The sequence below is a fragment of the Gymnogyps californianus genome, chromosome 7 (assembly GCF_018139145.2).
Source record: "Gymnogyps californianus isolate 813 chromosome 7, ASM1813914v2, whole genome shotgun sequence".
In the NCBI taxonomy this organism is placed as follows: Eukaryota; Metazoa; Chordata; class Aves; order Accipitriformes; family Cathartidae; genus Gymnogyps; species Gymnogyps californianus.
The window spans coordinates 40,702,798-40,730,766 of record NC_059477.1 but is presented as its reverse complement, the minus strand read 5'-3'; the positions used below and the strand labels follow the sequence as shown (position 1 = coordinate 40,730,766).

Sequence of the window (27,969 nt, the reverse complement as noted above, 5' to 3'; positions counted from 1 at the left end):
TATTCTTTTTCATTACAATTATTATTATTCTTAGTAGTGTATTTTTATTTTTACTTTAGTTATTAAACTGTTCTTATCTCAACCCATGAGTTTTACTTTTTTTTCCTTTCCTCCTCCCCACCCCACTGGAAGGGGGAAGTGGCTGCGTGGTGCTTCGTTGCTGGCTGGGGTTAAACCACGACACCGTGTCCTTGCCTCTGTTGTGCAGCGTGGGCCCCAGAGCTGGATGTGTGTAGCAGAAAACTCTTTCCAGCGTTATGCAGGGAGAGGGGTCACTGCAACAGTTGTTCCTTATACACACCTCTTTATCCAACCAGGAATCAGGTTAGCAGTGCATAGGAAAAGCTTTTGGCCTTGTTTGTTTGATCTAAAAGGGATTATTCTTGCTTTTAAGTAGGTCATTGTTAGTGGAAAACAATGGAAAAACAGCAGAATATGAAAATACTTTATTTAGTTGTTACAGCTAAAGTAATTACAGCCCTCTCAAGCTCTATAGACACCTGAAGGACATTTGCCGTTTGCAGACCTGACTGCTAATGGCATTGAAAAAGTGGTTAGCATAGTCTGGAGCTCGAAATTAAGGACATCAGAGGTAAAAGCTTGTGGGCTGGCTCAGGCTGGGGGTGGGTGTGGGGTGATGCTGCTCACTTGAGGGAGTGATGGGTGATTAGCAGGACCTGTGGGGCTGGGGCACTACTGGGCAGCCAGTCACCTCCTGCAGCATAACCAGCCTGGGCCCCGTGGAATGAGGCAGTGCTGAATGTGTTGCTCCCGGGAGGCCATGAAGCTCTACTGTGTGTCATCACATTCCCCCGTAGCGAGAGGGTCCTGGAGAGCCGCCACCACCACCGCCTCCTCCTCCTGCTTCTGAGTGTCACTTGCAGCTCCGTGGCCCATCAAGGTAAGCGCGATGCAGCTTTTGGCTGTCTCATGGTTTTGGTGTGTCATGCGGAATCCAGTGTGTTGTTTGGCCCTGTTCTGGAGGATTTGGATTAAACCTTTACAGTGTTAATTAATAATAAAGAGAGGTGTGAGGCTGTGGTGTGGCTCCGAGTCAGTCAGAGCTTTGTGGTGAGTTTGCCCGGGTATCTTCTTTGTTGTGGTCCATGGAGACCAAAGGGCTTTAAATTCAGCAAAGCCAGGTTTTATTGTAATGAAACTGGAGATAGTCTTAAATAGAGAAAACTCATGATAGCCATGGAAGGCAGAAATGATTGCTTGCTGTGTCCTTGTAGGCTGTTTCTTGGCTCGGTTTTTGCTGAGTAAGTGGCTCTCTGGAGTTGTAGCATATTCTGTGTGGTGCTGAAGAGGCTTTTATGAAATTTTCTTTCCATCACCAGGTTTATTCTCTGGCTCCTCCTGTGTCCTCCTCTGTAACACCACCACCAGCCCCTGGGCTTCCCTGCCCCAGCACAGTTGGTTGGCTGCTCCCAAGTGCTTTCTGGAGGTTTCTCCATGGCATGTCCCTATAAAGGTTCATGTATTAATTGTGAGCTTAAGTTTGTCAATTAAGAAACTGAAATATCAAAGACGTTTTGGCTGAATCCAATGCAAACAGAGATATGGCAGCTATTCCTGCAGCTCTTAATGGAAATGTACAGCCAAAGGTATAAACGAAATACAGAGAGCTTTGGGTATGAAGTTGAAGATCCAGGAAAAGGGGTCTCTAGCAAAATCAGGCTTGAGTTGCTTGCTTTGCAAAAATAGAAAAAAAAGCCAGCCCTTCTAGACTGCTCTTCTCATTTTCCTCCAGTAGACTGCTTCAATGTAGATGAGTTGTTAATATACGTCTAATCTGGTTTTGCTAAATAGGACACAAGTGATATGTAACGATGAATCAAATATCAGCATGAATTTGCACAGTTTCTAATGGCTTTGGAATTTGTTTGAATGTATTAGCACTAGTTCCTACTAATTGTTTAATGGAAGAAGGCATTAAATTCAAGTACCTACTGGAAAAATTTGCAAAATCCTAATTTCTCCTTGGTTTTGCCAAATAGAGGTAGCGTAGCAGTGAAATATATGCCGTGTCTAGATGTCGTTTTGTCAACCGTAAATAGAACAAGAGCTGTGCTGCGACAGAGGCGGGGAAGCTGCAGCACTGTAGGAAGATGTACAGCTTGACAACAGGAGAGATGACTTTTGGGTCAGGGAGTTGCTGTTTTCTTGAACATGATGCAATGTCTGCTTGTGGTGGAAGCTAATGGTGCCGTACCACTGCCAGAATAAAGGGGCTATTTCAGAAGAGATTAACTGGTCCAAGTACTGGTTGCAACCAAGGGAATAAGTCGGAGTACTTTCAACTGTGTGTGTTACATTATTTCTGTTGTTGAGTTTTGGTTGGGGAAGGGGGCATGAGGCTGTGCTGCTGGAAGTTGTAAAGGTTTTGGCAGCGTAAATTTCTTGCAATAAGGTAGGCTAGCATGTGAACTTGCAAAATTTTAGCTTTTTCTATGGTAGTTCCCTGAAAGTGGGGTCAGCTGGTAGGGACTATGGTAAGAGATGCACCTGGGCTGCTGCTGCAGGATAAATAGGTAACCTGTGGTAAATTTGCATCTAGTTGACCTACTTTGCATGGTACTCTGCTGGGGTGGTTGAACCCTATGTCTTTTGCCCTTGACACAAGGATGCTGAAGGCCTGCGGTAGAGCTGTTCTGTTACACAGAGGCACGTGCCCGGGGAGGGAAAGAGCTGCTATTCCCAGGTGGGAAATTGCTACACTATACTGAATTCAGCAGAAAACTTCTGCTTTGCAGCAGTTGTGTATGTGGAAATAATTATAAGATACATTTTTCCATACCTGCCGGAGTCGTTTTCTAGGTATATGACAGTCAGTGGAGCTCACTGAGACTCTTGCTGTTGTTTGTCCATGCTGTAGTCTGAGTGACCTAACCTATTTATCAGCAGCAGCAAATTGTTAGTCATTCTCATAAGTATCCTGAACAAAATGTGCCAGCTAAACTGTACTCAGCAAGAGTGGGGGAAGGAAAAAAAAAAATCCCCAACAAAAAAGAGAACAAAAAACCCCCTCGAAACCTGATCTGTTATGGGAGACGATTATTATAGTTCTTCACTTGCAAATTTTCCATTTGTGTTAAGTTGCTTCCCACAGTCTCTCACTGTCACATTCATTCAAAAGCCAGAATGGCATTGATAGAGTTCAGCGTTTTGGCTCGTTCGCCCCAGTTCTGCCTGGAGACTGGACGTACAGGATGTAACAGAAATCTTCAACCAAAATTCTGCCCTCCCGGTCGTCCCTTTTTACTTGAAAGCGCTACTTAGACTTTCCTTGTACTCCTTTTGTCCTAAGTCAAATATGTTTTGAAAACAAAACAAAACACTTGAAATGGCAATTTTGGAGCTTCCCCCTTGCAAAGCTCTTCCTCCTTCAGATGCTTTAAAAAAAATAAAAACCAGCTTAAAAATCCTGTTTTGAAGCTTCCTTCACCTATTTATCTTTAAAGGAATGCAAAGTGAGGCTATATAATTTTTATGAATTAATTTGTTTTGTTTGCAGCTGGTTATCATCCTGCTCTGGAATATTCATGTTACATTACAGAGAGCACTGTGCCGTTTTCTAGATGTTATCATTATGGTCTTTTAGTTAAGAATTACCACTACTATTACAGCAACTGCAAGGAAATGCACTCCCACTCATTGCTGTGATAAGATGCCTCACATCCTCCTCCTTGCGATGGTTTCCTTAGTGTTTCACTTCTCCGATGGAGACATATTTGCAGCAATGATAACGATTTTCAAAAAGAAACTAATAAAATGTGCACACATTTCTTTTTTTTTTAAGGCTTGTGATTTCCTCCCAACAAAACTGTCACTGAAGCTAGCAACCACATTTAGTAGAAATGGTTAGATATGTGTGACAAGTTTACAGCAAAATGCACAGCAAAACTGGAAACATTTTTCTTTTCATCAGCTATATGAAAAGCAAAGGGGGGGAAAACCATGTTTTTCTCTTCCTTTCTGCCTGACAGAATACTTCAAATTTTAAGATCTGGGAGTATAACTTCTGAATAATGTTCCTGTTAAAGTATCAGCCAGTTTTTTTAATAGAGAAAACACGTTCTTGATGGTCATCAGATGTCAGTGGCCGTTGGTTAGCATCATTAATCAACAGGGATGAGATCTTGTCTTATAATAATAAAAAGGTGGAAAAAAAATACTGTTGGTTTTACAGCAATTTAAGTCAGAATTTTTGAATAAAGGAGAAAAAGTGTTTGTCCCACAATGGGCATGTTGAATTTAAAAATAATTAAAAAACCCCCCAACAGATCAGTCTAGAAATGCATAAAGGTTTAGATTCAACAAATATTCAGTGGCTTATCCAGATCAACTTGAAATATGTTAATAAAAGAAAGGAAAAAAGTTGTAAGGGTTTCATTCTCTGTCATATATAAGAGTTTTGGTCAGCTCTAAGAGTATTAAAATAAAAGGTTTCTGTCTCCTTGTTTCTGGTTGTTGTGGTTTAGGCCCAGCCGGCAACAGAGCACCACGTGGTCGCTCGCTCACTCCTCCCCGCCAGCGGGATGGGGAGGAGGAAATATAACGAAAGGCTCCTGAGTCGCAACAAGGGCAGGGAGGGATCACTCACCCATTATGGTCACAGGCAAAAAACAGACTCGACTTGGGGGGAAAAAAGGAAATCAATTTAATTTATTACCAGTCAAATGAGAGTAGGATAATGAGAAATAGAACCATATCTTAAAAACACACCTTCCCCCCACCCCTCCCTTCTTCCCGGGCTTAACTTCACTCCTGATTTTCTCTACCTCCTCCCCCCGAGCGGCGCAGGGGGACGGGGAATGGGGGTTGCGGTCAGTTCATCACCCGTTGTCTCTGCCGCTCCTTCCTCCTCAGGGGGAGGACTCCTCACATTCTTCCCCTGCTCCAGCGTGGGGTCCCTCCCACGGGGGTCAGCCCTCCACGAACTTCTCCAACGTGAGTCCTTCCCACGCGCTGCAGCTCTTCATGAACTGCTCCAGCGTGGGCTTGCCCACAGAGTCACGGCCTTCTCTGGGCCCAGCCACCTGCTCCAGCACGGGGTCCTCCACGGGCTGCAGGGGAATCTCTGCTCCACTGTGGACCTCCATGGGCTGCACAGGGACAGCCTGCCTCACCATGGTCTTCACCACGGGCTGCAGGGGAATCTCTGCTCCACCGTGGACCTCCATGGGCTGCAGGGGGACAGCCTGCCTCACCATGGGCTGCGGGGGAATCTCTGCTCTGGCGTACCTCCTCCCTCTCCTTCTTCACTGACCTCAGGGCCTGCATGGTTGTTTCTCTCACATCCCACTCCTCTCTCCGCTGCAGCTATTTTTCAGCAGTCTTTTTCCCCTTCTTAAATATGCTATCCCAGAGGTGCTACTACCACTGTTGCTGATGGCCAGCGGCAGGTCCGACATGGAGCCGGGGAAGCTTCTAGCAGCTTCTCACAGGAGCCACCCCTGTAGCCCCTGCCCCTCTACCAAAACCCCGTCACACAAACCCAACACACGGGTCTTTCCTCAAAAACGGACTCTCTGTTTATCCCAGCTGGGTAACTATTCCCCAGATAATCAGAAGGAATTGATATTGTGTCCTTGGTATTGTGTCTTCTGACCTTGAGGGTTGTAGGTGGTTTCTGCTGGAGAAGTTTTCACAAGGTTGGTTTGGTTTTTGTTGGTTTTTTTTTTCCTTCTGTGCAATTCTATTCATTTACCAAAGTGATTTGACTTTGGAAATAAACAGTGCAGTGTCCTTGTTCAGAAATGTAGGTCTCTTTCAGCTGGTGACTTGGTCAAGTGCACTGTGCACATCGAGCAAGGTAAAACAGCACGATGCGTGGTGTTCAACAGCCTCTCAAGGTGCATCCCCTCCTGTACAGAAAAGCATGACACCCACCTGGTGCAAATCTTCTAATTCAGTGATAATAGATATTTTTTGGCTCTGCTTCCACTGCAATTACCTGCTTTTCAAATCTGGTGTGGAAAACTAGACTACACCTGTTGTAGCATTCAGAGTCTCTTCCACTTTTGACAGAGGATTTTAATTCATTACACTGTCTTCATTTAGTGTCCATGATGCTCTCTCCTCCTCTAGCTAAACTATGTGGAAGGCAAAGACCTAGCTGAAATCTCCATTTACAACTGTATGACACAGACCTGTACCTCTTGTGCCCACAAAAATGATGTATATATGTAAAGATGAGAGCCCCTTGCTCCCACAAGAGGGAATAAAGTTGCTTATCTTGAAGTGCCTCACCAAAATAAAGAGCTCCAAGGTTTTTTTGGTGTTTCTTTGTTGTTTATCTAGCGATGGTTATTATTCTCTAGTTTATAACAGAATATATAATTTCACTTTATTTAGGTCAAGGAAAAGAAAAGCAATATTTGTTTGATACCTATTAATAGACAGTGTTTTTTAAGGGCAAGCACTCTATGGAATAATTAAACCATTATTTGTCTATCACTTACAGATTACATGTTTTAGATGAATATTCTTTGAAACAGTTTTGAAACAACAGGTTTAATGTTGAAAACAGGTAACCTTATATCTCATAGATTCAATATAAAAACCTGAGCAGAGTTAATGAAACACCGACTCTCGCAAGCAAAGGTACATCCTATATTGGGATGAGGTTATCAGCAGCAGAATGGAAAAAGATTAGGGGTAAAGTATGTAGAGGCCTCAATCTAAAGTGAGTTAATATTAAAATTACGTCTGGAAGTCATTTAAATCCCACAGTAGTGGTTAAATAGAGGAAAAGCTATAGTATTTAAGTTTTAAGGAGGATATTGGCCTATCGGTTGTTGGGTGGAGGGAATGTAAAGGTGTTGAACAACTTTGGGAAACTATAACACTCATAATACACGATATTAACTTCTTGTTAAATACCAGACCTTCCCTGGAGTTGCAATACTTTATTTGTGCTCCAGGAAAGGCTTATCAAGAGAAAAGAAGTGTTGTGGGGTAGGGGTTTTTTTGTATAATGAATGTCCCAGTTGATACTCTAGGCTGGAAGTGGATTTCTCATTTTTATACTTCAATTTTTATTGAAAAATATCTCAAGTATTACAGTGGTGCAATAAGTTAAAAATCGAGTCCTGAACATGCCACACTATAAAGAAGATCTATGTAAGTTATTACAGTAATAACATGTAAGCTCTGTTTTATACAATGCTATTGTTTTTTACATTTTGGAGGGGCAAACACTGAAGCATCATGACTGCATTTTGGTTTAAGCCTGTATTTTTGACCGTATTTTCAGGGAATTAACTGTAACGACAAAAATCGTGTGCTTTTTCTGCGAATTTGTAAGTGTCTATCATACTGTGTCACCATGAGCTCTATGATGATGAACTTAAGTTTTGATTTGAACTGAGATGTGTTTAATCACAGATACTATACAGTTTTATTCTTGTAGGTTTATGCAGATAAAGAAAATGACACACATAAGGGGAGGTGACAAAATGAAAGAAAAATAAAGGAAGAGAGTGTCTACGGTAGCTCAGCATCACCATTTTAAGGGCCCAGGGAACGGAAAGGGACTTTGGCGTTCCTCTTCGGGGAGGAATTGAGGAGATACCTATCTCAAAGCCTACACTAAAATGCCATGTAAGTGTAATATTTCATGATCATAGTGTGCTCTGATCAATAATCTTCCACTGATGTTGGGGTGTGGGATTATTTTTGACTCTGTTTCCCATTCTGAAAACCAGGATACTGTTCCTCATCTATCTTGCGAGGATGTTGTATTTACCAGGGAATGCATGCAGAATGATTTTTGAAAGATGCTCTAGAGTGCAAAGAATTATTGCATTGTTTTTATTCATGACTTGAGCTGGGTTTTAGTTAGTTGCATGCCTTTGTATGCTGCGTATTGGGTTTTATAGCAACGTCTGTGTTCTCTGGGTACCTAAGCAGAGATTTTCATTTTAATACTACATAATTCAAATGCTGGATTCATACCAAATGCATCTCCTCCACACATTTTAACTGCATTATTAATAATAATATGGTTGATTGCTGATGCTATATATTTGTTTTCTAAAGAGCTCGTTGAGAAGCTGGGCGTGTTAATAAGGTATGGTGTGTTTCTCCTGTGTTCTCAGCAAGGCTCCTGTCTGTAGCACGCAACTGGCACTGCCCATATTCTCTTTTCACTGCTACTAGGCAGAGCACGCAGGCATTTTCAATTCACTAGATCATTCACAAGTTACCTCCAACCCAACCTTGTCATTGCAATTTGTCACACTTACAGTGTATGCTTTTATGTGCTGTATCTTGCCGCAGTCTCATCACGCCGGGCCAGTGCCACAGGGTACTAGACAACAACAAAGATCTCAAGCATAGTTTAAAAGGTAGCTCTATAAAAGAGAAAAATAATGGCCACAATCACTGCTAGATACCCTGTTCCCACAGATCCTGCAGCCTTTTTTTAATTTCAAACTAAAGCTAAGTTGTACGAACGACTACCTTCCCCGCTGCCACCATATGCCCGATATATCTGGCACCCTGTCCGGCAAGGCAGGGAGGGAGAGGAGAAGCCCTGACACAGTATATCTGGAGGGAATACACTGGGCACTGTTTCAATGTGAAAAATGTTTGAGGAGACTCTTTCTAATCACCTTTTGGCTAACAGTTCGTGGGAATTAGGATGGTGTTAGGAAAGGGCTTCTGGCTGTCTAGAGCTCCCGGCTTTGCCACAGATTTCTGGGGTGTCCTTGGACAAACCATCAAAGGTTGCTTTATCTCTTGTTGGAAGCAGTGAAGTTACACTATTCCTTAAAGAAAAAAAGGTGAGAACAAAATAGGTCTCCTTTTTCCTCTGCTCTTCATCTGGAAAATAAGAGTCGTAATTTTCTCATAATCCTTTCCCATCTGTTTTTTAGGAACTTGAATTTGTGCCTTAGCATGTTTTCATACAGTCCCTAACATAATGGTTTCTTGGTCTCAGCTATGACCTCTGGGTTATAGAAACTTTATGGTAATTTGTCAAGAGAAGCTGTTGGCATTGTCAAGTGCCTTCTGTGAAGACTTAAGGGCAGATCGTGCACCGCTTCCTCTCCTGACGTCTCCAGTTGTTAGTCCCTTTTGTGAAGTTGGGCAAATTTTTGTTTTCTGTCAGCACGGTTTAGGTCTGATAATGATTTGGTTACATATACACCCATGTGAGTTTTGGCACAAAAAGTATGCAAGCCTAAACACGGAAGGTTGCAATTCCAGGCCAAGGAACAGCTGCCTTGAGGTTCCCTCTTAAATTTCTCTTTGCATTCACATAGAAGTATGCTGGAGCTGCTTTCTTCAGATTGCAATAAATTCGTGCTAAATTCCTGTCTCGGGAGAAAGAGCTAGGATTTAAACAAATGCTGAACCACATGAGCGGTGAGGTTTTTTTCGGGAGCAAGAACTTTTGTGGAGGTTGGAGGAGGATGGCTGTCCTCGGGGACAGCATTTGCAACCCCATCCCTGGGGATGTAATGTTATAGCAGACTAGACAGTGCTGCAGCAAGTACAGGAGGAACCAGTCCATCAGAGACGTGGCTTGTTAGCCAGTGGGTCTGTCCTGTTGCTGTTATTCTATAGTAATTAAAGCCACTTGGCCATGGAGAGTGCTCGGTGAATTGATCTGTGTGGGTTTTCTCCAACTGATACAACTAAGAAGGCTAACGCTGTGATACTGGTGGGCAGGATGGGACAAGCTGTCTGCAGGCTCTGTCCTACCCAAGGTGCGTTGCTCAGCACTGGGAGGGAGGGAAGTCCCTGTATCATGGAGAAGGACGTGTCTTCTTGCTGCCCTTCCACCTCCCCTCCTTTTCATGCACGCATCAGTGCTGGCAATCAGTGCAGCTTTTGATAGAGGCTCGTGTACTATCAGGAGAGAAGTGAATCCAGGTGTACGTACGTTGATATTGCCCAGCCTCAGCCGTGCTGGGGCACCGTAAATTACAGCATGAGGTTTAACCCCTGGATTGCCTAGCGTAGGCAAAGACCATCAGGCAGGTGATGGATTTTGGGAATGCTGAAGTGTCTATTGAAGGTAATAAGACCTTTTTTTGGGGGGCCCCAGTGAAGCGAGAGGCGTGAATGTTGTTAACTTTTTTGTTGCAAGAGGGTTTTTTGCCTCATAAAAAAGAGGAGGGGTCGTCTGAGACACCCTGCCTTTGGGTGTGTTTGTGCTCTGCCTTGAACTGCAGTGAGGGGCTCCTTTGCTTCATTTGCTCCACCCGACTGGCATTTTGTGTGTATTTCCCTCGTATAACAGACCAGAGTGTTTCTATAATAAGATTAGGCCTGGACTTTTCATTGCTGCCTCTCAAGTTTCTGTTAACATGTTCTCAGATTGTAGGCATCTGCTCAAATACGCTTCCTGCAAGCAGGCTCTGCTGCCCTCTCCCCTCCTGAAAAATTAAAGGATTGAAAAATGACAATGCTGCTGAAGTACTGGGGATCGGTTTCCCTAAGAGATGTAGGATCTCATTCCAGATAATATTCCAAAGATGCATTTTTTTTTTTTTTAATGATTTGGTCAACAATTGACAGGAAGAAAAGGTTAAATAGTAATGAGAAACTACTGTAATTGCACTTTTGAGGACTAGTGCTGTAAGTGATTACACGCATGATTGAAAACCATACATTGGCTCCACAAATACAGCTTGACCTACCTGTATATTTTCAATAAGAAGTAATGTCTCCTATTTCTAAGAGAAGGGAAAAAAAAAAATACCCTGCTGTTTTTAACTATATACAAATGATAAAAGCAAAGACATCAAAGTGTGCAGCCTTTCAACTCATGCTCAATTAGAATAAAAGTTTGGTTGCTGTTTTAAACATTTATGGCTAACTAGCTGTGACAGCATCTCAGCTCTGCAAACGGGATGATTTTGGATTGACTTTTGATCTGACTGACAGTTTCTTATACACTTCAGTGTTGGTTTATGGCGTATAAGTCTGCATTTGAATCCACATGTGACTAATTAGAAACTGTTTATGGTCTGTATGTATACGTTCACACAAGAATAAAAGCTTTTTTCTAACTGGAGCCATGTTATTAATGAAAGAGTTAATTTAACAAGGTGCTTGATATGCTATTTTTAAAATGTCCACAGCAAAGATTAAAAAAGCAAAAATACAAAGAAGTGTGTTTAGCATAAAGAAGGAATATATATATATTAATGTTAATGACAGATATGTAAATTGTAACAACGAAGAACTCTTTTAAAAACCCGCTATAGTTTTTTGGCCGTTACAGGAAGACAACAGGTTGAATGACACATTTCAAAGTACATTTACAGTTTATGGGTATCTCAGTGAGAAATTTCATTCTAGTTTCATTTTTAGCCTTTCTGTATAAAATGTGACAGAAGAATGTACATTTATGCTGATCTTTTCATCTACCTTTATCGTAAGGGCTCCTGACAACACAAGTGGTACTATAGCATTTGTGCCACCAAATACATCTGGGGGTTTTGGAGAGTCCGCAAAGAGGAGTGCTAAAATGAATACGAATATAATAACATTTTCTTGATAAAATAATGCTTCCGTGTCACAGAAAATGAAACCGTCAGCATTCCTTTGTAGGCCTCTCTCAGGCTTAAGAAAGGGTCCTTGACAGTTTCAGCTTTGCCTTTAAATATCTTATTGAAATGTAGATTAAGACTGTACATCTTATAATAGTTGGAAAGCCTTTTCATTTTAAGTCTTGTAGAAAAGCAAGTATTAAGTAAGTATTAACTTTAGCAGTTACATTTTAGCATTTTTCTCAGGTTGATCCCTCCTAGACCTAATATTTAGATTTATTTAAAGAGGCAGTAGATTACCTGACAGTACAGTAGTACAGCATTGTGCATTTCTCTGAGTCTCCATAAAGTAAGATTAGCTGTATCTTTTACTAGTGCCATCTCTCATGTATTTTACAAAGGTATCCTGTGTACATGGATACTGCTGTGTATCCAATGATGCCTCAATGTTCTCGGTTTAGCATTTTCAATGTTTATACTATAGTTTTGATATTAACCTATTTGAAATAAAAATGATATTGAAATTTGTTCTATAAGCAGGGCTTTTCCCAAATCTTCTGTAACTCAGAAATAGTCATCATCTGGTTCTTTTAATGATGTGAAATATAGTTTAGTGTAGGTAGTGTTTATTAGTCAGGATTCTATCTCTGCTTTCACTTGGTATGTAAACCATTTATCCGCTTCATGTATAAAACAATGATATTTTAAATCATTTTGTGGGTCTCAGTTTCTGGGTGCTAAGTCTGGACTCTTGGAGAGGAGCTTATTGCTCAGAAAACTCTTAGCCATTAACTTCAGAAAGTCGGTTTTCTTGCACATGTTGGTGTCTTGCTGTGACATAGTAAAAAATTGAAAGTACCTATAATTATGAATCATTTGTGTATCTCATGTTTGTAGATATAAATCTCCACCAGACTCTAATATAATGAATAAGCTCACAGGAATCTTGACTTAAAGGTAGTGACACAGATGTGACAAGGTAGCCTTGTTGTTATTATTTCTTATATAACCCATATGATGTATAGAATGAGCTTGATTTTTGCAAAGCTTAACTATCAGAAGGATAACTTTCAGCTGCACAAATGTGATATAGAGCTAATTGGAAGCCAATAAACACATTGTTTATACACTCTGACCTTTCAGAATGGGTCCCTGCTTTAAACAAGTGCAAGAAATATAGTGCTTTAATGACACTTGGGCAGATTCATATTTGCTGAATGTATATAAATAAATATTTGAATATAGATAAGAAAATATTAGCCTCAGCTGACACGAGATGGGAACTAGACAGCAGAAGAAAATGATTCATGAATGAAAAAAGATATAGTCTGAGCAGTGCAGCAACTCGATTCAAAAGAATATTAAAATACTACATGGGAATTTCTTGAAGTCCTGCGGTAGCAGTTAAGACCCCAGATAGCCAACATATAAAATGCAGGAATTGTATGAAAGATACTGCTAGGCATTTTCACGGTCTCTGAGAATGCTAAGGTATTCAAATATTCCAGAAGATTCTTTTTTTTTCTTTTTCTTTTCTTTTGAATGCTTGGTTGGACTTTAATATGCGAGCTACCCTTGAGTTTGCATATTTGGGCTCTGATTCTGTGACGGTCTATCAAGAGCAGAAGGAAGAAAAGTTTTGTTGCCATATTCAGTGGCCAAGTTAAAATCCTTCAAAGATGGAAAGACTGGAAGGGATCTCTGTTTTTTAAATGGTGGAATATCTGTCTCAGGATTGCGGGTGTGAGTTGTGTTGGTGTATAAGGAAATAATCAAGTGGCTTTATAGAGCAGTTCTGGAGACGTTTAATGCATACTAGACTTAATGTACAAAGTTGACTGAAAATTTTTGTGATCTTTCTCATTCTCTTTTTTTTCCCTGTTTCTCCATTCTTATTATTTTTCTGCCACAAAACCATAGCACTCCATACTTCAGGTGTGAAAATGTAAGAAGCAAAAGATTAGTATCTTCTGTTTTACAGAGAATCGGTTGATTGGGATAGGAAGTAAAAATAAAACAAAAAGATCTTTTGCTTTGATGAATTTTTTACTTTGGGGAAAATTAATCTAGAGTAGGCTATTTCACTGTTTTTAAAGCTGTTCCAAATGAGTTACTAGGTCTTCATTGAACTTTCAGTCATGACTAAAGAACATAATTTTATGTAATGAGCTTGAAATGACATGGAAGAGCATAATCTTGCATATACTTTAGTCATGCAAATGCGCTCAGTCCTCTGGTAGGTGTTTGTACCCCAAAGTGTAGTGCAGTTTTATGCACAGTAATGAGAAGAATATTCAGCTCAGTGGTTTGCAAGGATTCATGGACAGAGTTGTTGGGGTTTTTTTTCCCCCTCAGCCTTGAAATGCATGTGAAAGTTTTCATTTAAAATGGTGTAACGCTGGAATAACACCAATAAAATCAGTGTGATTACTCTGGATTTATATTCAATAATATGAGAAAGGGCTTTGTCTTCCTGATGTTACTCTGAGGTTAAAATAAAACTGAGAAGTTGAAATGAAGCGCGCTTAGAAATGCAGTGTTGTATTTGATATCAAGCCAAAATCATGAAAAATAATTGAATTTCCCATAGTTTTGATAAAAAAACATAGATCGCTCCAAGTTCGCTCAAGCTGAGTCCAGAGATTTCCGGCAGCCAGATGTGAGGAATTCTTGAAAAACTTTGGGAATTCAGCAAATTTTGGATGAACCTGGACTGAGATTTGTGTTTAATTACAGAATCCAAAACCAAGCAAATTTTGTCTTGTTTTCAGTTATGCAATAAACAAAACTTCGACCAAGGTCTCAACAGAACTGATCGTTTTTGGTGGATCCTCACGAATTATGCTGTGATTATTGTATTTTATTACAAGCTATGCACTGAACGTGGTCAGAAATACTTTGTGGCAGTTACTAAAATAGGAAGTTATTCAGCATTATGATTAAGAAATCTATTTTAAGAAAGTTGTTTGTTTTTTCTGCTTGTGAGAGAGAGCTTTCCAGCTCTTAATCTATACTGCTAAACTTTTGGGGCTTGGGTCTGTTTTTTCTCAAAGCAACATGATTGTCTTACATAATTTTTAAGCGTTTGTTACCTGGTGAAGCAGATGGGAATGTTCAAGAAAACACCCCCCACCCAAAATAATAATAATTACAACTGAATATTAAGTAAGGATTTTTTTATAGCTCTCTAACATTTTTCTGTGTGCTCTTGTGCTCCCTCTACTGACTCTGCACCTGGGAATGACAAACAGAACTGCTAGAGCAGTGAACTTTCCCATTGACATCGCTGGGAAAAAAAATCTGACTTTTAATGAAAAACAACTTAGTTGCAGAGTCCACTTAGTTCTTGCAGTCTTAGAAACACAGGAGGGAAAATAAGTCAGTGCTTGCAGGTGAAGGAGAAAAGCATCCACTTTTTCGAATACTAGGAAGAAGCTGCAAAAACGGAGGGAAGAGGTAAAGAGGCAAGAGACATTAATAATTGACTTTGTGGGATTCAGTGGAGAGGTAAAGGAATATAGAAACTGTTGGAAGAAGTCCGCAGTGCGTGTAGAGAATAGCTGTGTCCTTTGTTACGTCTATTCAGTCCCATCAAACTCCAGGAGATTCTTCAGAGCAGTCATTGAAATCCATAGTGAAATTTTGATGTTGGATGTATGGAAAAAAGTATGACCTTTTTTTCACTCCAGTGACTGAAAAGCTTTGAATTCATAAGCATGTAAGACTAAAGTAAGGGTCTCTTCACTTGTTGTGACCTGAGCTTCTTTCAGTCAACAAAAATGTTATGGGAAACATAAGTGACCGATTCAACGAAGACATCTTATCTGAGTATAGTTTTGATATTTTCCTCGGTGCGGTCAAAAGCCTTGAAGGGTTCTTGACTTTAACTCTGTTGGAGTGAGCCTTGGAGAAATTGGAAGGTGGTTTCAGTCCAAATTGTTCATTTGACTTGTGACTTAAAAAATTTTAATAAAGCACATGGTTTCCACTTCTATTTTTCTTAGCCCTCGTATGTGTTTTTTTTGCTCTGATCAGTGACTCGTGATGGGATTAATTCTGGGAATAAGAGTACTTTGCAAGTGGGGATGGTAAATCTGTCCTTGCATTATTGGTGGTACATTTGAACTTCCATTTTCAGCTGCAGAAAGCTGTAATTCTTGTATATTTTTCTCTTAGCTTATTAATCATATGAGTTCATTACCTGTAAGGTCATGGGAAACTCCCCTTTGCTTTACAGGTCAGTCTGCTGTGACACGTTGTGTGTTTTGTGTGGGAGGCACGTGGGTTAGGTTTCATCTCCCTGACTTTACTTGTCTGTACTGTGGATGCCTGTAGGTGAGCTAGTCCTCTGGGGTACCATTACGGTCAGCAGAGAGGAATATGACCTTCTAAGGTGTGGCTAATACAATGTATTTTGGGGCTGAGCTGGCCACAAATACCTATCTAATGAGAAGCTCTTGTCTAGGTTCCTGCTGCAACTTCTGGTGGTTGTGTGCTCCATACATACGTCCTGTGTCATGTAATTTGGAGGACCCACAGATCATTTGGTTTGGGCAGCTGAATTGAGCTCTACGTTTCTTCCTTGCAATTAAATAAATTACTTCCTAGAGGTACCTTTTTCTGTCTGTTGACTATTGAGGGTGTTACGAATGACCTTGTTAGGTAAGGGAAACTTCATTGCTTGTGTCTGTGAGGCTAGCCAATGTGTTATGTTGCTGTGTTTTGGAGTGGGTTTTTTGTTCTTTTTTGATGTTTAAGTTCTTTAAATTTTAGCTCTTTCTGATGATTCATTTTTTCAGTTGCTTTGAGGGAATTCTGGAACCCTAGTACCAGGTCATGGTATTTTTATTACTAAATGAACCCAGAAACTCAAGCGATGAAAACACATATCTGTAAGGCTGACAGCAACCACAATATGTACAATTATTGGATTCCTGTCATACTGCCTTAATGCAAATGTTAAAATGTCCCCAGTGTGATTCTGGAATAAAATTTTAAAAAATATATATTACGAATAGAGATATATGAGACTTAGGCTCCTAAATGACTTTGACATTAAAATGTGGTTTTACTAGAGGATTTCAAAACACTCAGCATGCACCTAGCAACTTTAAAATATTTTCTATTTTAAGACTGAAGCTAGGTAATGCAAATGTCAGGTTTAGCTGGGATGTTGCAGAAAAATGTGAGAGACTGAATCTAATCTGCACTCTAAATTCTCCAGGTTGATTTTTCTAATTTGATTTTTGTCACAAGTATCAGTCGTCTCTACTCCTGCCATGCTGGGACTGGAGAAGGGGCCACCCTGGGTGGTTCTCCTCCTTCAGCCAGAGGTGAAAATTCACTGCAGATGCTGTACTTAAGTCATGTGCAGTGACCAGCTTGAAGTGTGAATCTGTCACTTGCTTAACAATTTGCCGTACAAAAGTAATCCCAGATTGCTTTTCCCTTTTGCCACTTCTCCTGAAAGCCCTAGTGGTAACCTGTAGCTGATGCCAGGATCACAAGTGTCACGAATATGTGTTTCAATATAATTTTGTCTTACGTGAACTAAGCAAAATTTTCTTAATTAAACCCCAAACACTTAAATTCTCATAAGATTTATGTTTTATTGAAATATTTAATCTTTAGATAAAGATTACATGAAGATTTATGAATCTACCTCCTAGTTTTGACCTGAACTAGAGTGATTTATTAGGACCATAAAATATTTTTTTCCTAAATTTTCTTGCTTTTAATGTGAAACACCAGTAGTAAGCAAACTTTAGATAGAAAGAAAAAAGGAAAAAAAAATTGTCCTTGAAACTCAGAACTAAAGTATTTAGGTTTCAGACAACTCATCTGAGACCCTATAATGTATGCATCAAAATTTTATTGAAAAGGGAAGTAAATTTGGGACATCTAAGTTATTTTTCAGGTGGGTCAGGATTACTTTGTTTTCATCCTTGACCCTCATTTTTAATTGCTGTAGACTTCAGCTTTCTCTTCTTTGTTTTGCAACCTGTAAATGGTGCTGATTTACTTTAATAGGCTGCTAGTTACATGTGACAGTGGTTTAGAGCTACTTCAGGTACGGTTTGTCTGTCTCTGCCTTAAGGAAGAGCTGGGAGCCGATTCATACATCTGACTTGTACTATGGGTCAGCACTGTAAATGGCAGATTCGATTTCAGATCAATTAGTAGTATACTAAGCATAGGCTTGGGTTTAAGATTTATTTTTTAACTAACCAAAAAAACCTTGTTTATTTTTCCAAATAATAATTATCAAAAAAAAAAAAGAAAAGGCAGCGCTGTTTCTTCTTGCAAGTATAATGTTAGATTAAATCCTGGGAAAGAAGAGTAACTACGAAATGGACATTGAGAAAAGGTAGAGGACAAGAATTTGTCCCAAGTCTGTGTTTAATCACATTTACAGCCAAGTATGTCGTGTAAATACAAGTTCTGAATGAAATCCTGTTCATATTCAAGTCGGTAGCAGAATTCCCACCTCAATTCACTGAGACCAGTCTATCATCATCCCTGCACAGAAAGATGAACCAGAAGCTGGGCTGTGTCTTGTAACAACAAACTTCCTTGCAAAGGTACGAAAACTTCTGCCCAGGGCCCAAAATTCTTCAACGTCTTTTGTCTTCGTTGCTTTCCTTCTTCCTCTCCCAGTGAAAAGTGGGATGTAGAAAGGCATCAAAAGGGAAGGGGAAGAAAAATATCTTCTACTGGTTAAGATTTGAGTCCACTTTTAGGAATAGGTTGAAATAAGTTTCTCCTTTCCATGTTAGCTATTGTAGATGAGATTTTCTTCCTTGTTGCATTTGGCTCTATACAAATGTAACTGAGAAATCTGTCGATTTTTCTTTCTTTTTGAAGAATGTATTTAATTATAATTGTCAAAATAGTCTGTGATGATCCTATTTGTTCAGGTAGAGTTATGTTTGTTTTGACTCCTGTATATTTACTTTTGCTAGTATTAAAACAGCAACAAAGTGATTCTTTATTATTACTCCCTCTGATGATAACCTTTCTGTCTCATAAATAATAATAAAAAGTGAGTCATCGATAGTTTGCAGCTTCTTAGCTATAAGGTGTCTGTAAGAGAAGTCAGCGTATTGCCTCAAGGGAGTAGATTAAAGGGAAAATGAGTGTGTTTCTGCTTACTTTCTTGGCTCATTGCTTTATGGATATGTGGGATCTAAAAAATAAATGGTGGTCAGAAAAGAACAAACACATTTATTAGAGCAGTTAGAAAAAGACACTGTTTTGCTATTTGCCAAGGTCCTTCTGAATAGCATGTTTGGCAGCTACCAAATGACATGGCCTGCACAGAGCTGATTTTGACGAAGCCTCTGGGATGTGTTAAAAAGTAAACCAGAGCAAATCACGTACTGGAAAGCATAACTCAATCAAGGAAAAATGTATGATTAAGGGCGACATGGGCAAGGAAAGCTTTGCCAGAGCTCAGGGTAAATATTTGTATCAGTGTGAAGTGAAAGCTTCACATCGCTGATGTCAAGCAGCTGGAATTTTCATTGTTTATAAACTTTTGTTGTTACAGTTGGATTTTGGCAGAAAAGGTACCAAAGAGAGAACAGTTTCCCAGCAAGAAAGTTTGAGTTTTGATAAAATAACTTGAACAGATAAGAATGTGAAGATGCAAAATTTCTATGCCTTTTTTAAAAATAGCATTGCATGTGACCACCAGTTGCCATGTGACATGCAGTTGATTTGCCCTGCCGGGGTTTTCCAAGTGTGTTTGTGCGTTGTGCGGGCAAAAAAGAGAGACACCGAGGATGACCACCAGCCTCCTCTCGCGAAGGCGACTAGCAACCATCAAATTATGAGATTCAAATAGTTGCTTTAACAGCTACAGTTCTATCTTGTTCCGAGTCCAGAGTTCATTTTTCTTTAGACAACATTGCCAGTATGAGTCAAATATTTTAAAGAGAGAAAAAATATGACCTGCTTGGGGATTGAACCCAATTCTTTGGATTCTGTCCAGGAGCCTTAAGAAGATAAACTAATATGCCTCCTTCCCCCGCCCCTTACCCCCAATGCGCTTAAACCGCAGCTATGGGCATGCGTTGTTATATTTTGCACCGTATTTTATTCAGTGAGTTGTTTTATTAGAGTATTTCAAGGATTTTAGAGCTACGTATTTAATCTGTAGTGATTTCTTTCTTGGGGTAAAGTTTTTTATTCTATATAAAGTGTGAGGCTGGTTTTGGTTATTGTTCTCTACGTTGGGTACATCCTTGTAATACAGGAGAGAAGTGATTTGTACAGAAGTTCAGTCACTGTGAGTGGAAGTTTTTAACATTGGAGGTTCTTGTGATACAGCTCATCATCTGGGTCGTGATCCCAAAAGCTGCTTACGGGGCTGGTCTCTAGCCTTTTCGGTGGGTGAATTTGCAGCCGAGCAGCTGGCTCCTCCGGGAAGAAGGGGGAAACTAAGGTATTGCAAAGGCCCAATGGGAGAAAAAAAAAAACCTTAAAAAGTTTAGATCGGTTAAAACTCTGTGACTGGTGATTAGATTCCCAAGTAAGGAGCTATTGAACTTTAAAGGAACCTGGGCTCTGCTGAAGAGTTGGTTGCGCGTGTGGCTGAAGTGTGCGTGCTCCGTTACACACATGCGTGAAGATGCTTCAATTTCAAGAGCTCTCTATTTTTGTCAAAAGTAAACCAGGGGCTATCCTTGCCAATGAAAAACAGTGCTCTGCAAGAACCTAACAACATTACCCAGCTGCACTAAGAATAGAAATCAAGCCCCTGCTGGTATAATTAAGAAATCTTCACTTCCAGTCCCTGGGCTTTAGAGACCTGGATCACTAACTAATTCCAATTTAGAGAGCTTTTTTGATAAGAGCTTTTGTAAACTAGGAAATAAGCTGAGAATGAAAACTTTTCATTGCAAGTATTTTAGCTATGCACTCAGCCTGTTCAATGTTATTTAATGTTGGGTCTGTCCTGGAGGGAAATCAGATATATCAGCATTGAATTGAAGAAATACAGTGTACTCATTCTCCTAAGGGTTTCGTTTAAAAAAAAAAAAAAAAAAAAGGTGGCACTCATCCATGGTCTCCGATCTTACATTTGGAAAAAACCAGCAATTTCATTCATAAATGTGGGGCCTGGCCATGCGGTCTTATGGCAGAGTCACCTCCTCAGACTCCCGGCTGCTCGGAGCTCTGGATAATGTAGGGGCAGAAACTCAGCTTGGACACAGATAGATGTTTGGATGAATTGAATATCTTTCTTTCTGCGACATGAACTCCATAGTTGATTCTGATCTCGTTTGTACTGGTGTGGGAGCTGGGGTAGGGGAGTTGTTCTGATTGACAGTGATGGGAGGGATCAATGCCACACCTGCTCTTTTTTTCTCCAAGTAAGATTAAATACATGTTTATCAATATATCTTCTCTCTAAATGGGAAGCAGTTTGTCAAGGATAAAAATTCTCAGAAGCTTGACTGAACATCTCCTGCTTTTTTTTTTTTAATACAGGTGGATATTCTTTGCTTTACTTTTTCATTATAGCTTCTATTTGACTCATCTCTCGTTCTTGGTTCAAGTTCTTTAATTTTCTTCGTTCTTCACCAGTTAGGCGCTCCTTCTCCTGCATTCTCCTGCAGTTTCTTTGAGGCAGCATGCAAATTTGGTACTACTTCTGTGTGATTCAAACCTTGTAACCCACACATTGCAGGAGGTTTAAAGACACTGGTGAGATCACCCACCCACTCATTACTTATTATTATTTTATGCATCATAGTGTAACAGGTCAAATATCTGCCTCGTAAAAGTGTGCATCGAGAACGAACTGTTGTGGTAGTGTCGCACAGGAGATGGAACAGTGTATTCTATTTCTAACACTGCTGTTGACATCCAAATCACTCAATCTTTTCTACTTGTTTTCTCACCTAGGATGCAAGAATGCTAATACCTACTACCATTTGAAAGTTATGTAAATTGTGGACATATTGGACCACGAAGTGAGATGATAATAATGCTCATTAAAAAATTCTTGCAAGAGATGGAGAATTTTTAAATGGCTTGTCTGCTGTTTCTCATATGTTGAGTGTATAAGAGGGTTTTTGTCTTAGTAGATCATGATAGCACTTAAGAACCTTTTCTAAATAAATTAACAAATTAATGATCTCCTACCTTATTGTTAGTGCCGTCTTCCTTCTGTGTCTCACTGCATTCTTCTTGCTCCCCCTTCAGACCATGCCCCCCTCCATCTCTTTTTGGGCATGGACGGTGACTCCATGGCAAACATCAAGGCTGACTCTGAGCCTTAGTCACCCCCATTGCTTGTATTGCTTCTATGACTTTTCTTTTTTTTTTAAAGCAACAGTCTAAGGAGTAGGAGATCATGGCTTGATTCTTCCTGCTCTGTAGAAGTGTCTGAGCAGTATACTCCAGCTGATGTAAATCAGATTGGCCTTGCTGTCTGGGATGAAAAGAAATGCTGCTCATCAGCGTCCCTGGGGTGATTCAGGCTCGCCTCCTTTCCTCCTTCCAAGATCTGGTGTGCATCCTAATTTTTGTCTTTCAAAAAAATATTATGGTAGGAATCCAAATGTAGGAATTTCTCTAACGGAAGAGGGCTTCTACCTCTTAACAGACCTGGTGCTGCCACGGGCAAGAGACTGCATATCAAATGGAGCACACTGCTTTGATCTAGTACAGCGGTTTGTATGGGTCTGAGTTAACACAAAGGAACACACTACGCACAAAGTACCTGTTTAGTCTTTTTTGGTTTCTTCTATCACTTAACGGGCACCCAGCATACTTGCAGAGCTCCTTGTATAAGGCCTTCTATGAGGTGGCAGAAGATGAGTGAAGATGTTGCCCAGGAGATCGGCAACACCCTCTAACCTTCTAATCCCTTCTGGATCTGGGGGAGATGAGTTTTGGCTGTAGGGATGTACCGTTTGCACAGTCGGTAGCATTTCTTTTTCAAGGCTGGTGTGAGGAGACTGGTCTCGTAGCTGAGGACCTGACCAAATAACCTTCTGAAGGTCAATGGTTGCTGTCACCACCTTTTCTCAGGAAGGATGGTAATCTCCTCTGCAGAGGAGCTGCATCCCAGGGAATGAGGCGGCAGGAACCACCTGGGTGAAAACCCAGCATACAGGCTGCCACAGGGCAGAAAGTGTCGGCTGGGGCTGACCTCGGCCCTGCCGCCTCCCGGAGCTGTGCCGAAATGCGGTGAGGCCATGAGGGTGACCCAGGCTGCTGACCAGGCTTCAGACGCAGTTACCGTTTACTTGGGCATGCAGCCCCCCCATGTGATTCAGTACTCTGCCTCAAACGTATATCTTCTGCAGGAGATATACTATTGTATGCCACCAATGTCAAAGCTTAAATTAGTGTCTAGGAGTGGTTTGGGTTTTTTTTTTTTTTTTGGTAAGTAGAAAATAGGGATGATTTTACTTGATGATTTCAGAGGCTGGCTACTGCTTTTAAAAGTTACAACCCCAATCATGCTTGAAGCTTGAGGTTTTGTTTTTTTTTTTAAGAAGAGCAAGAGTACAATTTAGACTAACATTTTTATTTTTTTTTTTTTTCCTGGAATGATGAAACTACTGCACTGCAATCAAACTGCAATAAAAATGTGAAATATTGTCAGACTATATGAAGCTGGTGCAAATGAAAGCCAGCGATAGAGACAGAATCCTAAAATAAATTCCAGGAAAAAGCAGGCTATTTACTTTCAGAATACAGAAAGCAAACTAACCTTAAAAGTACTTGGACAATGCAATAGCTTTACCCATGTTCACACCCAGCCGAAATACAAATGTGGATCCCTTTGCTGTGAAAATAATTATTAAAAAAAAAAAAAAATTAAAATAAAAATTGAAATAAAAAGACTCCCGGAGCAGCCAGCGGAGGAAAGCCAGGGCTGCTCGCAGCTGCCGGAGTCAGCTTTGCGAAGGGGACTGTAGGTGGAGCTCGGCTCTGCGATTCCTCGCTGCCGGCTCCACAATGAAGCAATTGTTTCCCCGTCTCCGCTCGGCAATTCCTCCTTCCCTCTCTGTGTGCTTTTTGGTCGCATGTTCTATTTATTTTAATGTATACCTTTGCGCAAAGCCCGTCTCTGAGTGGTTAGATACCCCGTTGATATGTGGCCTTCAAGGCGGGGGGGGAGGAGTGGAGCCTATTCCCATGACATCCGTGGGCTTTGTAGAGCCAAAAAAACCTTCACAGGAACACCTAATCCTTGGGCTCCCTCCAAGTACCACAATCTCTCTGCACAACTGACATGGGCCACTTGGGACACTTGAGGGCTTTAGGTGTGTCTCTCTGAAGTCAGCCACAGCCAAGCATGAGGCAAATGTGCCCAGACCAAAGAAAATAAATTATGTGGGCTCCAATTTTCAGCAGTTATGAAGTATTAAATTACACATCTGAAGAATTCGCTCTGGGATTAACCCTTTGGAACCTGCACGGAGCGTGGTGGTGGCGGCGGCGGTGGCTCCTCCTGGAGGAACCGCGCTGCCCGCGTTTCAAAGGCGCGTGGGTCATTCATCGCAGGGCTGGAATGCTAATTGAAATATGTGTCATAATTAACTGTTAACACTGAAAAGGGAGAGTGGGAACAAGGGGAAGAGAGACCTGGTACCTGTGCGAAAGCAGGGTGAGGGGGATGCAAGAAGCAGCTCTGGCTTTTGGCACATCTCAGGGTGCATCCCAAGAGGGTCCTGCGTGCCACCGAACTTTTAAATAAAACCGTAAAGTTTTAGGCTCCCTTTTGGAACTACGAGTGCAACTTCCAGCACAACATTAGTATGCGCTTTAGCACAATCAGCACAGCCCCTGTAGCTGCCTTTTCATTCAGGTTTGGAGAAGTGGTTGTGAGCCAATGCAATTCTGCTGAATTTCTTGCTAAAAAGCTACTGAAAAGGCATTACCTCTTGGTAAGAGATACAAAAAGTACATCCTGCCCTGCCTCCCTCAAGTATTTCTGGTTCCCCACAACCATCTGTAACATCAAATATCTGGTACATTATGTTGCTGAAACTTAAAGTGTAAACCCCACACTGGAAAAACAAACGGCTGATTTTTTTATGCGTGGATTTTTAAAGGTATTTTCTTAAGCAAATGATCAGCCTGTGGAAGCTATAATAATAAACAAATAGACAATTATTCAGAAGGAGGCTTTGGACTTGTTCACCCACTCCCCTCTTATTGCACTAATTAAAGTTTGTAGTCTTCCTGCAAGCCAATCTGAAACTAAGTTTTGTAATAACTCTAGAAAGCTGCTCTGTCAGTGAGCTCACTGAAGCTGATGCCCTCGTGCTGCTGTCTCCTGGCATATACGGTTGTCCCATAGATAAAAATCACGTTTGAAATCATTACATGGGGGGTTTGTTTGGGGTTTTTTTTGGTTTGTTTTTTTTTTTTTTTTTTTTTAAATCTTGGAAGGACCTGATACTGAAAGTGGTGCAAAACATAGTATGTTGTGTTCATAAAGAGCATACCTGGGAGATAGCATCTAATCTTCAAAGGCAAGCAAGTTGTGATAAGCCCCTCTGCTAGTTCCTGCCCTGCCTTGCTGGGACCATGGGTGACAGTGTGGTGGCCTTCTCCGAGAAGGGACACATTGTGGGATTTGTGGATCGTGAGGGTATTGGGCTGGCCCAGCTGCACAGGAGCTGGAAGGAGGGGGGAAGAGAGACAGGCAAATTTTGGAGGTCATCTCTGAGGTTTCAGGAATTGCTTTGGCCCCGTTGTCTGTAGCCCCTGGGGTAGGATGGAAACTGCAATGGCCCCCTGCAATCTTGGGCTTCCAAAATGCTGTGTGTACCGTTAAACTGCTTTTGTGCCTTATACACCTCTTGGAGATGACATGTTTGCATGGTTTGTATTACAGATGAGTATCTCTTTGGCTTGAGAATGTCTTTCCAAGCTCCCTTATTTCTCCTTTCCCTGCCCCAATGATATAACAGATTTAAAGTCCAAGCTAATTTTCCCCCTCTGTATTCTTAGGAAGGTTTTCACTAAAGAATAGGCCTAGTGTTTGAGAAGGAGGCTGTTGTAAGCACCAGTAAAAGATAAGGCATGAAAGAGTTATAATAGTACTTTGGTATATTTTGAAAATGGCTTCACAAGTGAAGATGTGTTTCTTTTACGGTAGTATCTTCTCTTTAGAGTCTGCTGTAGTAGGGAATGAATCAGGAAATGTATGTGTGTGTAGGGGGTGTCCTTTTTTTTTTAGGAATCGCTTATTTTTTGATGTTCCTTTCAGAAGCGTGACAATTTTCCAGGAGTTTCCAAAAACAATTTAATGGATTCAGTATTCTCACTACATTTTTTTACTAATGTGAGGTATTAAAATTCATGTAAACTGGGATTCTGGGAGTCTTTGGAGGAAAAGAATGAAAACTACTGTACTGGAGTAACACCATGAAAAATGTGAGTCTTCTATGCGCACAAGCAAATGGGCAGCAAGAGTAAATGACTGGTTTCCTGGGTTTATAAGTAGTCTGTTAAAAAAAAATTAGCTAAAACTAGGGAGAGAAATTATCCTATGGCTATTTTTACGAAATATATGGATTTTTATTAATAACTTTCACTCCAATTTTGTCTGACTGCCTTGGACCTGGTTGTAAGAGGCTGATCTACACAAGCAACCCCTACACAAACTTTTCTCTGGGGTATCAAGGAGGCTTTGGGTGGGTGCAGGAGCTCTCCCAGTCAGAGCTCAATGCCCAACCAGTGCTCACCGCGTGGCCATGCAGGCATGCGGGGCCACACAATGCTCTGCTTGTGAGCAGAGGCTGGTAGGGGAAACATATTTCGTGTTGCCTCCAGACAACATCGCTGTGTCTTTCCTTAAGCGAGAGCCCGTTAGCAATTTCAGGCTTATGGTTAAAAAGTCTTGACTGGAGTGCCGTGCTGAAGTTACATGAATTCACTTCTTTCATCCCTCCTCTTCTCCCTCCAGCCCACAAAAGCACGGGTTAGGCCCATGTCAGCCCAGATTTTCAGGTTTAACTCTGGATCTATTTCCTTTTGCAGGTTTAACTCAGGCCCTCAATACTCTTTACATGTCACTTCTGTGGTTGAATTATTTCTCTTTTTGCGCGCATGAAGTTCAGAGATCTAGGATGAAGTATGCATTGAAGTCAGGTCTTTGTTTTTACCCCCAAAACCCGTCAAATTGGAATTCATCTTTAAAGACCCAGAAAGTGCAGGAATTTTCACTTGTTATACTTTATTGCAAAAAGGCAGAAAGCTACATTTGCTGGAAGCAATTCGTGTAACACTCTTGTAGCCCGTTCGTTTTCTACGTAGCAATCAGGTGAGAAGTTCATTTTTTCTCACCTGACCCTTCATTGGTATGTGACACTGTTGACATAAAAAAAAAAAAATGATAGCGGAGTAATCATTGCTTTTAGGATCAAGCATAAAGCATTTCTGGAATGTATGAAAATTGGGGGTTTTCATCCGCTGAAGAGAAAAGAGGATTTGGGAAGTGTGGAATAGAGCTGTACGCGAGGGCTTTAACGCCGATTAGAACACCAAAGCATCTTGGCACATTTACGTCTGGGCCAGAATATCACCGAGATGAGGCCAGATGAAAAACCTGGATCTTCCCAGCATCCCCAGTTCGATGATGTTTAGGTTGCTGGTTTGGTTCCAACTTTAGGGCAAGCTGGTGTTCCCATGTTCTGGTCGTGAAGAACACATGGATTTCTTAACATACATATTTAAGAGACTCAGATGACTTTCTGAAGCTTTCCTGAGCTCCACTTTTGAACCCAATCAAGCTCTTTTGTAGAATTTAGAGTCAAGTGGAAAGTGCGAGAACTGGATTGTCATCAGAGAAATACAATGAATGCGTGAACTGGGAGGTAAGGGGCAAGGTGTCTCTTGTGACTTATTAGATCCCAAACAGCACTGAGGATATTCTCTCTCCTGTTCTAGGGAAACCAGATCCAAGTGATGTCTTTGCTCTGTTCCCTTTGTAAAGTAGCTATGAGGAGAATTACAGATAAGTCTCAGCCAGAAAATCCATCTGGTATGAGAAGAAGGGGCCAAAGTACAGCTCTTTGAACACTCAAGACTGGCTTCTGTCTTGACTAAACTGTCTCCTGCCCTGCCCCTTGTTGGGATCTCCCATTCCCTTTGACTCTTCACATCAAATTTATGATAGCACCTTCACTATCTACATGCAAAATAAACTTGTCTTCAAATCTTGAAGGATTTAGCATAGCGTTTATTGCCCTTGTGTAGGGGCCTATGTGTCCTGCTCATTTCCCTCCCCAGGTTTCTCTCGCATCAGGTTGTGTATGGCCCTGTATCTGTACCTATGTGACGGGACGGCAGTGAGGGGTCATCGGGACCAAAGTCTGGGGGCCGGAGGAGACTCTTTGGCAGGCCTGTTCTTACAGCTGGCGCTTAGGTTCATGGGTGGTTCCAAATTTTTTCCCCAAAAAGATTTAATAGTCACTTTGGT

General features: G+C 40.9%; 1 long non-coding RNA gene across 1 annotated transcript in view; it reads left to right on the top strand.

Annotated features, from left to right (window-relative positions):
* The first annotated feature begins 731 nt into the window (after positions 1 to 731).
* The window catches only part of LOC127018617 (uncharacterized), a 70,701-nt gene continuing 43,463 nt past the window's right edge, over positions 732 to 27,969 (top strand). Inside the window, exons 1-2 of the long non-coding RNA XR_007766792.1 lie at positions 732 to 901; positions 7,418 to 7,608. This is a non-coding gene — a long non-coding RNA (uncharacterized LOC127018617). The remainder of the gene's footprint in view (positions 902 to 7,417; positions 7,609 to 27,969) is intronic.